This window comes from Calliphora vicina, chromosome 2 (assembly GCF_958450345.1).
Source record: "Calliphora vicina chromosome 2, idCalVici1.1, whole genome shotgun sequence".
NCBI classification, from domain to species: Eukaryota; Metazoa; Arthropoda; class Insecta; order Diptera; family Calliphoridae; genus Calliphora; species Calliphora vicina.
Genome location: NC_088781.1, coordinates 21,939,538 through 21,956,035, shown reverse-complemented (window position 1 = coordinate 21,956,035; position 16,498 = coordinate 21,939,538). Strand labels below are relative to the sequence as shown.

Here is a 16,498-nt window from a genome sequence, read left to right as displayed (position 1 = left end):
AATAATTTCTAAATTATTGTTAAATTTATTAAAATTCTTTAAATTTTTACCATATTTTTCATTCCCAAATTAAGCTTAACAACTATTAGTGTGAAAATTTTTCAAATTCTGCAATTTCCACAAAATTCCTTATCTTCAACTACCAATTCTATTATTAATGTTTGGTATTTTTTTTTTTGGTTGGTTGGTAAAAGGATTTTATTGGAAAATTTCTAATGCAAAATTGTAGCAAAAAAAAAAAAAAATGATGAAAAAATATACATATAAATGTTGAGTATGAGTACATATTGAGGTTATGGTTATGGCTTTGAATGGATTAATGCTTTTGATATAAGCACTCGTATGTATAAATGGAAATTGGAATTGGAATATGGTTATAGAGTTAGTTAGTGGTTGGTTTTTTTAATGGATTTTTATGTAACAATATTTCTAGTTTTAAAATCAATAAGAAATGCATAGTTATTGGGTAAAGTATGATTAAGAGAGTATAAGGTTTGTATATGTATAATAAGGTGACTCTTATTTGGTACATGTTCTCCGTGATCTAAAACCCAAATGCTGAATATTTTAGCAAAAACATATAATGTTTAGAGGCTGTAAAACTAAATAAAAATATTTTCGAAAAAATTTAAAGTTGTGACAAACATTTTTTTCTGATATAGGAGTTATATTGGGGGTAGGGTCTATTATAGACCGATTCTCACAACAGTTCGTAGATAGATTTTTTTCCACTACCCTTTTTGGGGCCTATGGCTTTCACAAAGCATCTCCATCTTATATGATTTCTTGCTCTTGTTTTTGCGTCTTTCCCATGAAAGATTGCACTACACAGAGGGATGGCTTCTTACATTTTTTTGCAAAAATTTTGAGGAGTGGTCGTAGAGCGATGAAATTTGTCTCCGAGAATTATATGGACTAAATTAAGAAAAAAATAGTATCCTTTTGCTCCTAGTATCCTTTTGCTCCCACCAAATACAGAGCATTTTCTTTGCTCCATGGATTTTGGGCTTATGTGTGAGGCTGGTTGGCCGTACAATTTCTTATACTTCGTAATGAATCCATTTTTCATCGCAAGTAATAATTCGGTGCAAAAATCATTTTCATTTAAAGCGTCCAAACATCATTTCGGACATGAAAAATAGTCTTTCAAGGTCTCTCGGCTTCAATTCGTATGGTACGCAATGCCTCTGCTTTTGAATGAATCCTGCTCGCAAACATTTTGAAATTACTGCTTGACTAGCTCCCAATGATTTAGGAAGCTGTTGTTGAGTATGACAACAATATTCATGGAGTAATGCCTTCAATTCTCGGTCTTCAAACTTTTTTGACTGATCTGGGCTATCTTTGACATTCGTGTTAGCACTTGTGAACCGCACAAACCATCTCTCGCACTTTGAAACATATGAAACATATTTCAGCAAACTAGCTATTTTCGTTTCGGCCCTGTTTTCAACAGAAGGACGAACATAGCTAGATCATCTAAGAATCTTATTAGGACCCAGAATAGAAATTAGTTTTGGTTCTAAGAATATTATTTCGATATGTTACAAACGGAATAACAAAATCAATAAACCCCTCATCTTTTTGGAAGGTGGGTATAAAAATCAAAATAATCGCGGTTTTTATCATAAATTTCTATTTTACTCAAATATTCAGCATTTGGTTTTTAGTTGTTTGAGAATAATTTTAGAAAAAATAATTGCTACCCTAATATATGTATACAAAACAGTGTGATTAAATGAAATTTGTAAGATATTAAAGGAATTGAATTTTATTAAAAATTGATAACAGGGGTTATAGTTATTTGATTTCAATAGTTTCAAAAGTGGCCAAAATTCGACCATTTTAAATGCTTTTTTAAACTTTTATTGAAAGAATTTTTAAATATTGTTATACCCTCCACCACCATAAGTGGTGAATGAGGGTACATATATGTTTGTCATTCCGTGTGTAACATTGAGAAATATTCATCTGTGACCCAACAAAATATATATATTATTGATCCATATGAAATTCTAAGTCGATTGAGCCATGTCCGTCTGTGTAAAACACGCTCACGTCCAAAATACGCAAACAAACTTAGTAGAGTTGCAAGAAAAATGTTTATTGTTGTCCTAAGCTGTTTGGTATTGAAAATCAGCAAAATGGGTACAGCCTCAAAAAAAAATTTATAATTTTCACATATTTTTGGACATTTTTTGTAAATATATTGCAGATAATATCATAAAATTTTGCACTCGTTACTTTTATGATAAAAGGAGTAACTCTGGTGGAAATTATAAGAATCGGTCCATGATTTCTCGTAGCCTCCATACAAATTTCTTCCCGAAATATGGTTCTATGGTCTATAAATGCCTACAGAATAGCACTATCCGTAGAAAATTCAGCAAAAATAAGTTTCGTGGTACAAAAAATTATACTGTAAAATTTTTGGTGGATCGGCCCCCATATAAAGTACACTTCCGAAAATCTCTTAAATAAGCATAAATGTCTTATAAATGTTGCTATCAAGTTGAAATTCGACATAAATAATCCCCATATATACCAAAATCGTTGTACCTAATTCTATGAAGATCGGCCGATAATTGGTTATAGCTCCCATATAAGGACCACTTCCGAAAAACACAATAACCTACATAAATATCTAAAAAAATATCAATATCAAAACAAAATTTCACACACATCCATAGTTTATATTTAGAAATCATACTACTGGATTTTGTGAATATCGGTCCATATGTGACCATAGCTGCCTATAAGGTCCACTTCCAAAAATCAGTTAAGTACTCATAAATCTCTTATAAATACATTTATCATGCTAAAGTTCGACAAAAATTATACTCATATATATAGATATCACTGTACCAAATTTTATGCAGATTGGCCGATAGTTGGTCATAGCTCCCGTATAAGGCCCATTTCCGAAAAAAGATATTAACCTTAAAAAATATTAAAAACATATCGATATCAAAATGAAATTACGCACAGATCAGTAATTTGTATCCAGTAATCATACTTCTGGATTTTGTGAATATCGGTCCATATTTAACCATAGCTCCTATATAAGGTCCACTCCCGAAAATCACTAAAATCCTCATAAATTTCTTACAAATATAGTTATCAGGTTGAAATTCAAAACAAATTTATTCAATATATACAAAAATCGACGTACCAAATTTTATGATGATAGGCCCATAATTGGTCATAACCTCCATATAAGAACCACTTCAGAAAAACACATTAACCTGCACAAATATCCAAAAAAATCTATACTGAACCAAAATTTTACACCGATCAGTAATTTGTATCCATGAATCGTACTACAAGATTTTTTAAATATTGGTTCATAATTCGGCATAACTCCCATATAAGGTCCACTCTTGTTAATAGCGTTGTTTATATGAAATTCTACATATATTAAACCAAAATATTACACAGATCAGTAATTTGTATTCAAAAATCATAATACTGAATTTTGTGAATATTGGTCCATAATTGGCCACAGCTCTCATATAAATACATACAAATCACGTAAAAATATTTTATGACAATCGAATCATAATAGGAATAATAGAAATTTGTCTAAATATATTTGTATACCCTTTTTATACTCTGTTTCTTCACTTGAGGTTAAAAGGGAAAAATGTTGATCCAAACGTATTAACTAATTATTAAGTATATAAATTGTTAAATTTCATACGTTCTAATAGGAATTTCAGTTATAAATTGCTGAATTAGATAAAATTTTTTGTACATTTGAAATAAAATATCTTCTAGTCTTTCTAACAATTGTTATATTATTTCAGTTTTATACCATCATATTTAGGTGGAGGGTATTTAAGATTCGTCACGGCTGAATATAGTACTCTTACTTTTTAAACATTATTTTAATTAAAAGACAAAGCCTGTAATTCAAGTTGAAGCTAGTCAAGTTTAAATATAGTCAAGCAATTGAGTTATAGTTGTATTACACTTTATATTAATAGCATTCTCCAGTATAATGGAAACATAAATTCAAGCCATATGTTTTTTGTTAGAAAAATATTTAATTTTTTCAAATATTTTTCATGTTTAAAGCGCAATAAAGTATATTTGCATTACAAGTCATATTTCAACAAATTGATCAAGTACATGAATTTTTGGGGCTTTGGTGTTTATTGGGCTGCCTTAGAATAACAACTTCTAAAAGCATAGATATCATTAGTGCAGAAAACATTATATTCATACTAGTTTTTAATTGTATAAATATTAAATGAAACACTATTTTCCTTTTGCATTTACAAAAGTCATCAAAACATTAACTATTGTTTCTGTTGAAAACTGATTTAAAATCTGTAAATAAATGCAGTTCATTTATTTAAATTACCTGGCCTAGTACTTTAACTAAATTGTATACATTGTATTTGTATGTTTATTTATAATAATTAGTGGCATTACTAATTACTATAAAAAATACTCACACTCTCTCTCTCTCTCCACTTAAATAAATTAATATACACGCACTTTCTAACACTCGCACACACAAATACGCACATTTTATTAGAAGTTTGTATGTATTTGGTATTTGCTGTGCCAAACAATGACTATTTTCATTATTTAGAAGTTAAATGAAACGTGTAAATGTAAACAAAATATTATACGGTCACCGGAAGTGAAAACAAAACATTACACACACATCAGACTCACATGTAAAATACATTTCGTATGTAGTCCTGGTACGTAGTATGTAAATATTTGTATAAACATGTATTTATTTATTAATGTATGTCAATCTTAAAATCGATTTTACTTTAGGTCCTTGTACATTGTGTCCGCATGTCTGTCAGTATGTATGTCTGTCTGCTGGCCTGCCTGTCTTTTATGGACTCTACTAAAATCTAATAAGAGACATTCAATACTTGTTAATGGAGAATGGTATTGTTTTGTTATTGTTTTATTTTGGGTTATTAACCACCTTTATTCTGCTTCAACTTCCTCCTGTTCTTTTACATATTTTTACTCATACGTAACCGGCAGAATTCCAATTTATATGCAACATTGTACCAGTAAATTTGCAAAATGGTACCTGCATTTTTGAACTTATATAAGTGTAATAATGTGTTGTATTGTGACAAGTTAAAATAGTTGTACTATTGAATTAGACTTGAGTTCGGAGTTAGGACCAATCGTGATACCGGAAGCTATATTGGAAAGGATTCGCCATCCATCTTATGTATTCAACCTGTCCAACTGATAATTCACTCACCAGTACATAGTGGGGAAGAATCGAAATTTTTTGGAAATAAATCTGGCATTTCCACACGGCTGGTCCGTTCAGGATAAAATTTAACGTGGGCGTAGGCAAGGAATATCTGAGTTTAAGTTATTAAAATGGGCCCTACAAATGATCCAGGGGCGGCGCTAGGGTGGCTCGAAGTAGGGTACCATCGACATGTAAAATTTTTAATCACGTGCCATTTTTCCCCATTTTTTTTGATTACATAAGTTAATTTTTGGTCTTAAAAAAAAAATTCAAGTCAATATCTCAATTAGACTCAAAAATATGCCACTTCTAAAACTTTATTTTCGGATCCATAATTGATATTGCTCTGAAATCTTTTGTATATTATTCGTAATTTAGTTGTCTAAATAACAACAAATTCGAGTCCATTGGGTCAAAAAGTACGCCCTATATTTTTAAAAAAGCGGACCAAGGTATGGCAAAAATTTTAAAATTTAAATTTTGAAATGCCTATAACTCGGAAATTATAAGAGATAAATAGCACATGCAAACATGTCTTTTCAAGACCTAGCCGAGCGCTTTCCAAAAATATAAAAATCTTTGAAATCGGATGGGGAACAACAAAAAATGTCGATGGTACCATACTTAGAGCCCCTATAGCGCCGCCCCTGGAGCATTTGTAGGGTCCATTTTAAATGCTCTTTAGCTACGTCCGCGTTAAATTTTATCCCAAACGGGCCAGCCGTTTAGAAATGCCAGATTTATTTGCAACAAATGGGGTGCCAAGTCAAGTCATATTCATTGATCGCTTGCTGATGAAAGAGTTTCAATCACATTTCCATCGGTAGAAACTTCTACTTATAAACAATGTCAATAACACCATGTAATCAACATTGTTTATAGGTAAAAGTTTCTACCAATGGAAATGTTGATATACATGATGTATTTTGCAATTAGCCGATACAGGGCGTTAAATTAAAAATGGATAGTGCAATTTCGTAATATGTCATTGTTAAAAAAATATAGGAGTTCGGCATGAGTTGTGTTCGGCATTGGTTTCGTGTGTCATAAGAATATAGCAGACACTTTTGCTGCTATTGGCTTTGGATTGTTCTATCAATCTCTAAATTGTACCTCTAAAAGTACTATTGAACTTTTTCCTCCCTTATTTAAATCATGCCCTTGTTTTTTGTATTCATCACTATTACTTTGCAGGGAATGTCATTTGAATAATACAATATACATACAGCTAGTTAGAGCAGGAGTTGGTCTTTGTGAAAATAACCTTATGATGATTGTGTTTTTTTCCAATAGGTGGAAGTTTTTCCATACTGTTTCTGTTTGTTTGGCTTAATGTTTTTGTGCCTTTATTTTAGGTTTCTCTGTGTGTGTCTGTATATATTGTAGTTAATTGGTATAATTGTCAAAATAATGACCACATGTGTCAGTGTTTGTATAACGTATTTTAAGTATTGAGTACAACATTTTCAGTCTCGGCATACATAAGTAATTAAACAAACATATGGTAACATTTTCAAAAGCTTTTAATGCATTTTAGTTCATAAACAAATTCGATAATATGGTTGGTTTTTAAAGATGGCAGGAAGTAATTTTATGTGGTAACTTAATAATGGTATTAATAAGAGGGCCTTGTAAAGTGGGAAAAACGAAACAAGTGTTAGAAATAAAATGGTTTTAAAATTTTCAAAACTACACCTTTTCAAGTTGAAATTATGAAAATCTAAATTTATATTGAGAAAAAAACAAATTGAAATTCCGAAATCCAAATTAATATTGAGTAAATTCAAATAGTAATTGACAAATACAAATTAATGTTGAGAAATAATAAATTGAAATTCAGAATATCAAATTAATATTGAGAAAAAAGCAATTGATATTAAGAAATCTTAATTAATATTGAGAATATACGAATTAAAATTCTGAATTGCAAATTAATATTGCGAAAAGCCCAATTAAATTTGAAAAATTGAAATTAATATTAAGAAAGCACTATAAAAATGGTTGTCACAAATATATACTTGTTTACTGCAATCATGTACATGATTGCTACAATCATGTGAATCGTAAGTTTACCATATTATGGTTGCCACAATCATATAAATAATTCTGTGACTATAATATTATTAAAAAACTTGTACAAATGTGGAAATGGCTACAGTAAAAATGTGCAAATATATATTTTTTCTCTGCGTGTATGAGGAGTATTTGTTTCAAATTTCAATACCTACCATAGAGCCATACTCTGGGAAGATATCTGTATGGGGACTTGGAGAAAACATTGACCGATTCCTTTTCCAAAATAGTGCTATATATTTATAGAAAATAGCTAAATAATTTAAAAGAACATTTTTTAAGTTGTCTTACATTTTGGACCACAAAGCTGTTTCTACACAACCGATATTGATCAACAAATAATATTTGGTAATCTTTTTGTCGCCCTAAGTCCTTTACGGATATACCTAGGATCTAGAATATATATGTACTTTTGGGTCTACGACCAATATTTCTATTTGTATATCAAAAGCGATCATTGTATTTTTAAGGAAAATAAGTCAAAATGCTAATAACTATCAATATATTGGGTGTATGACTAAAAAATTCGGGATTTTTTCAAATTTTTAGCTTTTATTTTGAAACATTTGTACAATATAAATTTATTCAAAGTATTGGAAATTTTTAGCTATGACAATTTCCCATATTCTTGGCAACATATGGATTTCCAGTCAAAAGAACTGCTCATCTTTTGAGGCCATGAACGAATCAGGCCAACTTCGGATACTCTGTTCCAAAGTGAAGCGTATTCCAGAAAGAGCGTTCTGCATTGATTGAAATAAATAAGATTCAGAGGGGCAAGGTCTGGACTATAAGGCGGGAGAGGCACAACTTCAAAATCACTTCTTATAGTTTTTAACAGGTATTGCAACATCTTTGGTCGCATGTTCTAGGCGTTTTTCGGCCAGATTTCAGACCCTTTTAGTCCCTCCAAATACAGAAAATTACCTTACCGCCATGGATTTTTGGCATTGGTGTCGATTCTTCTGGTAGACCGGGCTTCAGGTACGATCTTCTACTCTTCGAGTTATCGCAGTGGATTCATTTTTTTTTATCGCACATAATGATTCCATGCTATTTTTTTTATGGCGTTCAACCAGCATTTCGGACATGCAAAATCGTCTTTCAAGCTATCTCAGCTTCTAATCGTAAGGTACAATTTCACTGCGTTTGGATAAATCCTACTGCTTGAGTAGTTTCCAATGATTTTGCAAGCTCAGTGTTTGGTAACAATCTTCATGGATTAATGCCACCAATTCATGTTCTTCAAAGTTATTGGTTGACCTGGGCGATATTTGTCTTCTTAGATATCTTCTAAAGTATAATAGACAACTTAGTGAAATAAACAGGACTTTTACAACGAATGTCCTACCTTTTATTCTAACAAAATGGTCACACATTAAATTTTCTGAAAGCTTTTGTTCTCCTGTATGATTTATTTGTACATCAGTTTGCAATCGGACCAATAATTTAGAAGAGAGACAGATTTATTACCATTTATCTTTCGATCGATTTAAATGAAATTATCAGGGTTTTTGGGACTTGGAGTGTCGTGAGAGAGAGGCTGTGTCGAATCTTATATACCCATCACCAAATTATACTTTCAAATAAAGTTTTTAAATATTTTTGCGTAAACAAAATTTAAATTGTTTTTTAAAAAAAAATACATATTTCGAAATTGTTTTTTAATTTTAAAAAAAAAAATTTTTTTATTTTTTTTTATTTTTTGAATAAACAAAATTTAATTTTTTTTGAAAAAAAAAAATATTTCGAAATTGTTTTTTAATTTTAAAAAAAAAAAATTTTAATTTTTTTGAATTGTTTAGTTTATTAGTGAAAAATGTATGACAAAAAAATTTTTTGGTGCAAAATAATTCGAGTTTAAAAATATTTTTCCCGATTTTGACCCATTGTAGGTCCAACTTACTACAGACTTATATTTATTATAAGATCTCCATATTGTCTATATTAACCCTCCGTTAGTCGCAATCATTTTCAATCGAGACTAGTCGCAATGTATCAAATTGATATCAATAAAAGAAAGGCGCGTTTGAAAATCATCTCTTCACTTTTTATTTCGAAAAACATAAAAACAATGTTAAATGCAATGCATTTAAAAGAGTAATATAAAAAAATTGCAATAAAAATATTATTTTATCAAAAAATAGCTTAAAATTTAGGGTGATTAAAAAAATTTACAATAAAAAATGTTTGCCTGTATCAACCAGATCAGTTGCGAGTAACGGAGGGTTAATGACTTAGTAATCCAGATATGGATAAAAAATATGACGGTTAATGTGCTCGATTTTAAATATCAACCGAGCCGGAAAAATTCGCGATATATAGATGTATCAATCATGTTTTTAAGTAATTTGGGGGCTGCGGAAAGTTGATTTCAACATACAGGCGGACATGGATATATCTACACCGCTATCTATAACGATTCAGAATATACATATATTCTTGGAGTCGCAAATGAAAAATATAGAAATGACAAACGTTTTCCTAATTTTAATGTGATTTTTACTATTTTCTTTCCTAATAAATATCTAACAAGTACGAAAGTATGGTCGGGCTTGACCCGACTAAGTAAAAGAGTAAAAACATTTTGCTTTTAAAATTTCAATAATTTGTATTTTTGAGTGATTTTCGGAAGTGAGCCTTATATGTGAGCTATGACCAATTATGGACCCATCACCATGAAATTAGGTCGTGTGATTTATGTCTATATTAAAGTTAACTATGTTGAATTTTGTGAGTATACCAAAATTTTTAAGCGATTTATGCACGTTAAAGTGATTTTCGGAAGCGGGTCTATATGGGAGCTATGACTAATTATGGACCGATCGTAACAAAATTTGGTGACATGAATTGTGTGTATATAAAACTTATTTGGAGCGCAATTTGTGGAGATTCATTTATAAATTAAACATTTATGATCGATAAAGTCCAATTTCGGAAGGACATTTGTATGGGGGCTAGGTGAAATAATGGACCGATTTCAGCCAGTTTCAATAGGCTTGGTCCTTGGGCGAAAAAATAATATGTACCAAATTTGAGCGAAATATCTTCAAAATTGCGACCTGTACTCTGCGCACAAAGTTTACATGGACAGCCAGCCGACCAGACGGACGGACGGACATCGTTTAATCGACTCAGAAAGTGATTATAAGTCGATCGGTATACTTTAAGATGGGTGTTAGACTAATATTTATGGGCGTTACAAACATCTGCACAACGCATAATACCCTCCCCACTATGGTGGTGCAGGTTATAAAAATGGCGTCCTGAACTTTGTTCAATATGTTTCCCGAATGTGTTTCATATCATGAACAAAAGCCTTGTAAAATAGTATAATTTTTTTAAGATTTTCTTTTTAATTTCTTTAAAAGGCCCCTTGGTAAAGTTCCCTTTTCTTAAGTACTTTTCTGTTATTTGGATTATTTAGTGCTAAAAATTCTGCCACACTTTAAGTAACAATGCCAATGTTATTTTAGGAAATGATGATAATGCCAATAAAAGGGATAGGTGGTAATGTCTTTTGTAATGACACTGAACTGTTTTCGGTGCTCAGATGAAAGTACTCGAACATTTGAAAGTGAAGTTGGCAGTGTGCATAAGTCTAATAGTATATTGTGCTTTAGAATTTGTAATGTTGTTTTTGTTGTTGTTTGTTTTTGAAAAATAGTTTAGAATGGTAAGTGGATTTAGGGATAAATGGCCATTAAAGTGATGTAGACCCATGCATCTATGAATGTCCAGCCTGCATGTATACAGCTTACAATGGTTTGAAAGTTAAATTAGCATTTGCTGGCACGTACAATTTAGAAACTTTGATTTGTTATGGGCCCAGCCAATAGGAATTTATTTTACCTTTTTTCTCTTATCATGGATAAATGTCCTTTATTCTTTTTCCCAGCAACTTGTGGGGGGGGGGGTATGGTTGTTAAAAACTAAAGGTGTGAATGATATAAAAGTGAGTTAAATATTTAATGAAATTTGTCTCTTCCCTATGAGTGAAAACAAAAAAAAAAAAGAAACCCCACTAAGTCTGGTATTATTTTAAGGGATTTCAAGAGGTAAAATGAAAATTCAAAAGCTTTTGAAAACCAACTAAAGTGAGTTGAAAGCCTGTTCCTTTTTTTATTGCTGATGTTTTGTTTGAGTATTATTTTCAGTTTCCAGCCACTCGTTTTACAGGGGACTAAAAGTGTAGAGTGAAAAAATCCTTTAAATCAGGGTTTAATATTCAGCATTAAAATAAATAGTCGCATGTAGCGACTGAACTGAAAAAAGTTTAAGTCTTCAATTTCAACAATTTGCTTACTGAAAACAGTTGACTGTGCACACACATTACAACAGCAAGCAGCAAACGATTTTGTTTTTTTCCAGCAGCCAAACGAATCAGCAGCCGCCATGTTTCAGTTTTCAACTCTACCGAACTGATTACACGACTTCAGCAGCAAAAACATTTCTGTGTGTGCTGCTTACGCATTGTCAGTTTCGAGTTTTGTTTTTCGTACTACGCAGCGTAACAAAAACTGCTAGCTCGACTGAATAGTACGACTGGATAGTCCTACTGGATAGTTTGACTGGTTGGTTAGAATGTGTTGTTGTATACACTTTATGAAGCTAGGTTGAATCGTATGATTTTTTGGTTTTTGTGTTTACATATCACAGAGGAAATTTAAATGTTATTATTGTTAATAGAAATAAATGGGAAATTCTTATATTTTCAGAAAAAATTGAAGTATATGTACATAGTATTAACAAATTTGCTTTCATTGAATTTATAAATTTCATATTTTTTCTTTATTAAAATAAAATAAATTATTAAAATTACATACATATGTATATATTTTTTTATATTGTTAATAAATTTCTTAAAGTTTCCTTGAACAATTAATTTGACTTTAATGTAAAATAACCCTAATACATTGAAAATCATATTAGATTAATAACGTTTATTAAATTTTTTTTTAAAAAATAATTGAAATATTCAATTATTGATATTTGGTTATATTCAGTATTGACAAATAACTTTAATAGAGAAGCAATTATGTTATAAAACCATTAAGAAATAAGTCATAAAGGAGGCGCATTTTAATTTAACAAATTACAAAGACGTATTTGGTATTTTTGAAAGTTTTAATATTATTTCATAATGAAATAACTTCCAATGAAATTTTTGTTGGTTTTTATTTTATTTTGGCAATTAGGATTTATTTCACTGCATTGGGAGTTATTTCATCAAAGAGAAAATATCTACATATTAGGAGTTATTTAATTTTTGTTGGGTTCTACTTTGGGTTATTTCTTCGAAGACCGGCTTTACTAAAATTTGTTTGCAATGGTGTTCTCCTTTGAAGTGTATTAAAAACCGGCTTCGCATACTAAAAACTCCCACAAATTTAAAGTAGCTCAGAAAATATGTGTACCATTGTCGGTCTTTGGGTGAACGAAAATGTTTTCTCTTTGAGGTGTATCAAAAATCGGCTTCGCTTCCCAAACTATTTTTTTGCATTGCCGGCCTATGGCAATGGGTGTATCAAAAAACGGTTTCGCTCAGAAAATATTATTTTTGAATTGTCGGCCTTTGCCAGGTCGCAACGATTTTCTACTCTGGTTTGAAATGAAAATCGGCTTTTTGAAATATTTTAAAACCTATCTGCAAAAAGTCGTTTGAGAGCGAAGCTAGTTTTTGATACATCCCATGATGATAATTCAAAACAAAAAAAAAAATAGTTTTATTTTATTTGATGCTGTTTGATCTTACAAAACATTTGTAAGAGTAAACACGTCAAACTAATTTGTGCTAAAAAAAGTGGTTACGCTTTTTTGAGCAAATATTTGCCGTGTGTGACCCTACCTTTACATTTTATTTCACAGAAATATTTTAAACATCGCTAAAAAATTTAGATACGAAAATAAGGAAACATTGTTAAAAAGTAAAAAAAAAAATTAGAAAAATTTTTTATTTTTTGGTCTGTCGAGTTATTAAAACAATTTTGGCACATTTTAATGTAAATTTAAGTGATTTTGTATCCACCATATCTGGTATCTATGTACTAAATATGTAAATGATATTTCACTTTTTAATGAAAATAAAGCATTACATTTTATTAAATATGTCGGCTTACTTTTCCAAATGGAAGATGTTAGCATATTTATCATGTATCATTTAGGAAATATATTCCAAAAATCACAAAGTAAGTGAAAAAACAAGTAAGAGTGCTATATTCGGCTGTGCCGAATCTTATATACCCTTCACCAAATTATACTTCAAAATTTTAAATATTTTTAGGTAAACAAAATTTATTTTTTTTTCCAGTTGTTTTTTTAATTTTTTGGAAAAAAAATTTTTCGATTGTTATTTAAATTTAAAATTTTTTTTTTTTAAATTTTAAATTTTTTTTTTTTTAAATTTAAAAATTTTTTTTTTTTAAATTTAAAAAATTTTTTTTTTGTTTTTTAAATTTTTTTTTTTTTGAAAAAAAAATTCGGGTTAAAAATTTTTTTCCCGATTTTGACCCATTGTAGGTCCAACTTATTATGGTCTTATATACGTCGTTGCAAATGTCTTTGAAATATCTATCATTAGATATCCATATTGTCTATATTAATGTCTTAGTAATCCAGATATAGGTAAAAAATAGGTCAAAAATAGAGGTTGTCTTGGTTTTTTCCTCATATCTCAGCCATTTGTGGACCGATTTTGCTGATTTTAAATAGCAAAATTCTCGAAAGCATGTCTGACAGAATTATTGAAGATTTGGATCCCGAAGATATCTGGGGTCTTCAGAAAACTGATTTCAACAGACAGACAGACAGACGGACAGACAGACAGACAGACGGACATGGCTTAATCGACTCCGCTATCTATAAGGATCCAGAATATATATACTTTATAGGGTCGGAAATGAAAAATGTAGAAATTACAAACGGAATGACAAACTTATATATACCCTTCTCACGAAGGTGAAGGGTATAATAATGAAGAGCTATTTTTCGATTTTCCATTACTTTAAAACTTATGTTTTCCTCAGATCACATCAAGTTATTGCTCAATATAAAATATAATAAAAAAAAAATCAATATTTTTTTATTACAATTTGTTAATTAATAATTTTATTAAATTATTTTTTAATAAGCAGTATTTTTAATTAAGAGAAAATATAAGTATTTCCCATTTATTTCTATTGAAAATAATAACATTTAAATTTCCTCTATGATATGTAAACACAAAAAACCAAAAAATCTTACGATTCTACCTATCTTCACAAAGTGTATACAACAACAAATTCTAACCAACCAGCCAAACTAGCCAGTCGTACTATTCAGTCGAGCTAGCAGTTTTTGTTACGCTGCGTAGTACGAAAAACAAAACTCGAAACTGACAATGCGTAAGCAGCACACACAGAAATGTTTTTGCTGTTGAAGTCGTGTAATCAGTTCGGTAGAGTTGAAAACTGAAACATGGCGGCTGCTGATTCGTTTGGCTGCTGGAAAAAAACAAAATCGATTGCTGCTTGCTGTTGTAATGTGTGTGCACAGTCAACTGTTTTCAGTAACCATGTGATCAAAAACTGAAACTAGTTACTTTTTTTTAAGCATGAGACTGTAAAAAGTTAACTATTCAGTAAAATGCGACTGCTTTTAGTAGTTCTTCGAAACCCTGCTTTAAATGTTTGCTTAACATTTGAATACTGTTTTTATAGCTAATTGAACTGAAAATTAAAGCGACATAATGTGTGAAAGAAAAAATGAGAGCACGAACAAAAAAAAAAATAGCCATGTGTATCAACATTTGCATAAAATTGTTGCTAAAGTAATTTTATTTTAAATTTTATGGGATTTTGTTGTTTTAATTTTTTCTATAAAAAACCAATTTCATTTAATAGAAAAAGTCATTATTTATTTTTATCGTGTTTTTTTTTTTTTTTTTTTTTAATTTTCCATACAAAATATATGTATATAAAATTCAAATATATTTGTAGTTAAACTGAAATTTACAACTATCTATTGTATGTGTCAACTAACTTGACATGACATTTAAACGTCCGTTGTAATGTTTGTTAGTGTTGCTGTTCGAAAAAAAATTATAAAACTTTATTACCTTAATTTACTATCTATCCAATGTTGACCTTTTCCATTTGATATTTTTCCACTTGTTTTTTTTAGCATTTTTAGCTCTTCATTTTGAAAAAAAGAACAGAAATTATACATATTAAATTCATTCACCTGTTTTCATTGTGACAGTTGATTTTTTTTTAACATAGTTTTTGTTTTTTCTCTCTAACAAATTTAAAACTATTTTTTTTTGATTTATGTCACATTTTATTTAATAGAGAATATTAACTGTTTGTTGACATTTTTAACCTTTAAATGGACAAGGACTTGTTAAGGGGTTTTTCGTGTTATTTTTGATTGAAGGTTCATAGCAATCCCAACATAAACTTGATTATGGTAAAATTTATTAATAATTCTTACAATGATTATTACATAATGTCTATGTTACTTAGAAGTGGTTTAGTAATGGCTTTTACTTCCAAAGTGTAAGTCCGAAGTTTGAAAACCACGAAATGAAGGCATTACTTCATGCAGATTGTTGTCAAACTCAACGGGAGCTACTCAATTAACAATTTTAACTCTTTGCGGTTGGGTGGTTAGTATACTAACCACATCTTCTGTAATCTTTAAAAGATAGTTTATTGTCATCTATTGAAATTTAGCTAAACAATTATATTTTTTGAAGTCATCGTTTATGATTTTTGCAAAACTTTGTCGTCAGGGTGCTCTGATTAGATAAATATTTTAATTTGAAAATGTTGTAAAAATCAGTTTTTTTAAGAGACTTTCACTCATTCACCCAGGTGGGTATTGGTAAAGCGAAGGTTAAAGTAAAAATGCAATTGTTTTGATTTTAAACTTATACACAAAAAATCGTGGCTGAAAGAGTTAAAATGTTTTCAAGCTTCAGGATTCATTCCATACGAATTGAAACCGAGAGACCTTGAAAGACGACTATATGTCTGAAATGCTGCTTGAACGCTATAAAAGAAACTTTTTTTTGCACGAAATCATTACTTGCGATGAAAAATGGATTCATTACGATAACCCGAAACGTAAGAAATCGTACGTGAAGCCCGGTTACCACCCATATCGACACCAATGCCAAATATCCATGACGTTAAGGTAATTATC

General features: G+C 30.0%; 1 protein-coding gene across 4 annotated transcripts in view; it reads right to left on the bottom strand.

The window, feature by feature from the left end:
• bru2 (bruno 2) overlaps nucleotides 1-16,498 on the bottom strand; it is a 294,037-nt gene that overhangs the window by 221,668 nt on the left and 55,871 nt on the right. The gene's annotated exons all lie outside the window — the stretch shown is intronic.